This window comes from Pteropus vampyrus, unplaced genomic scaffold (assembly GCF_000151845.1).
Source record: "Pteropus vampyrus isolate Shadow unplaced genomic scaffold, Pvam_2.0 Scaffold94, whole genome shotgun sequence".
Taxonomy (NCBI): domain Eukaryota; kingdom Metazoa; phylum Chordata; class Mammalia; order Chiroptera; family Pteropodidae; genus Pteropus; species Pteropus vampyrus.
Window position 1 is genome coordinate 3285819 of NW_011888875.1, and position 1725 is coordinate 3287543.

The 1725-nt window shown below is 43.3% G+C and overlaps 1 non-coding gene across 1 annotated transcript; it reads right to left on the bottom strand.

Annotated features, from left to right (window-relative positions):
• Positions 1-1446: 1446 nt before the first annotated feature.
• Positions 1447-1565, bottom strand: LOC111742445. The gene has a single exon (XR_002781310.1). It is a non-coding gene; the product is annotated as a 5S ribosomal RNA (ribosomal RNA).
• Between the last annotated feature and the right edge of the window lie 160 nt (positions 1566-1725).

The following is a 1725-nucleotide window of genomic DNA, read 5'->3' on the forward strand; positions in this document are numbered from 1 at the left end:
CCAGAATATTATCTTCTCTCCTGGTGAGCTGCCGAGTCTGGCGCCTGGAAGGCTTTATCAGAACAGTTTTAGAAGTGTGAACCATAGCTGGCTTCCATTTTTTGAGCATATTTCCTTAAATACTTTGAACGGAATTTCAGAGAAATCTTATCAGTCTTACTGTAGCCTGCCAATAGGAAGAAATCATGTGTAAGTCATGAAAAAAAACTTCTTTCCCAGTCTCAAAACTTTTGAAGGAAGTACAGGAGGGCAGTTAATATCCCTTACTGAGTATGTTTCTGAGTGACGAGCAAAGTTTTAGGCACTCAAGAGGAGATGCTAATCATGGTTCTGCTCTCCACTTATAGCGGGTTTGGATCCTTTTCCGTCATAAATCTCAAGTCATCTTTCTGCAGTTGAGAGTGGGTTATGTGAGAAATTGCATAGTGTGTCCATATTTCTTGTTTCAGCAGTTGAGTGGATTCATGGGGTGGTCTTAGCTTACACATGTGAACCCTAGAAAGAAGTAGAGTGTGAGAGGACAGGGGTACAAAGGTGGCTGGGAGAAATCGACACTTGCTTGGGTGATGGGTGACATCCCTTTCTCAGCTCTGCCAATAGAGACCGTGGGCACAGAAGACTGAGTTTGATTTGGTAAGCTCTGATCGAGGGGTCGGAGTTTTGGTTAATGCCTGGTAAAAAGTGTGTAAATTTTAAGCAAGAAGAAACAGGTAGCTTGAACTCGTTTCGGCAATAGAGCTCTTTTAATGGGCTGGTTGGTTGTTCGTCGATCGATCCATTCTGTTAGTAAACTGGGCTGAATATAAGTTCTGAAGAAGCGGTAAGTCGTAAGTAGTATCAAGCCACATGCTGCTCCAGAGCCAGATAATCTGTCCCGCTCTGAGTGGTTTAGCCGTTTCCCTTAGTTGAAAGGTAGATAGTTCTATCCTTTTCAAACTAGGATTTCAAACTCAAGTGGCCATGCAGCTTTATTTCCCATCACATCTCTGAAATTCTTCCCCTTCTCCTCCGTGTCGGTTCTGTTAGAATGCACGAAATGCTGCTGGGACTCAAGCTCTTTCAGTACTAAACACAGCTCTTTCAGTACTTCACATTTCCACAGTGTAAGAATATGAGCGTGTGTGGCTTCTTCCTGGTGGCCTGACAGCTCATGCATTTTACAGCAGCACAGTTATACCTACAGGGTGGCATGTGACACAGAGCTGCAGGTAGGAGAACAGGGTAACAGCCTGATAAAGTGCTATCTGGAGTTGAACAGGGCGTGGGAGGAAATATAAGTAAAGTTATTCCTTCAAGTTTTATAGCATCTTAGTTGTTGCGAGTGCTCTCCAATATTTTATCTTTTCTTTTCTTTTTCTTTTTTTCTTTTTGGCGAGGCGACCCTTGGTTGACCTCACAGATTGCAAGGACCTTGTCAGCTTACAATCCCTTATTTTTTGTTTTTTACGCCTACAACACCTGGTCTTCCTTGGCGGTCTCCCATCCAAGTACTAACCAGGCCCGACCCTGCTTAGCTTCTGAGATCAGATGGGATCGGGCTTGTTCAGGGTGGCATGGCCGTAGACCATATTTCATCTTTTCAAAGTGAGGGTCAGAGTTTTGAAGGCAGCATAATAGATGTTTGAGCCAACAGTAGCTTTTGTCATGTTCGGTTATTTTCCAAAGCTCGTTAGCTGATATTCACCTGAGTTTAAATATACATGCTGTTCCTTGCAGTTATTCATT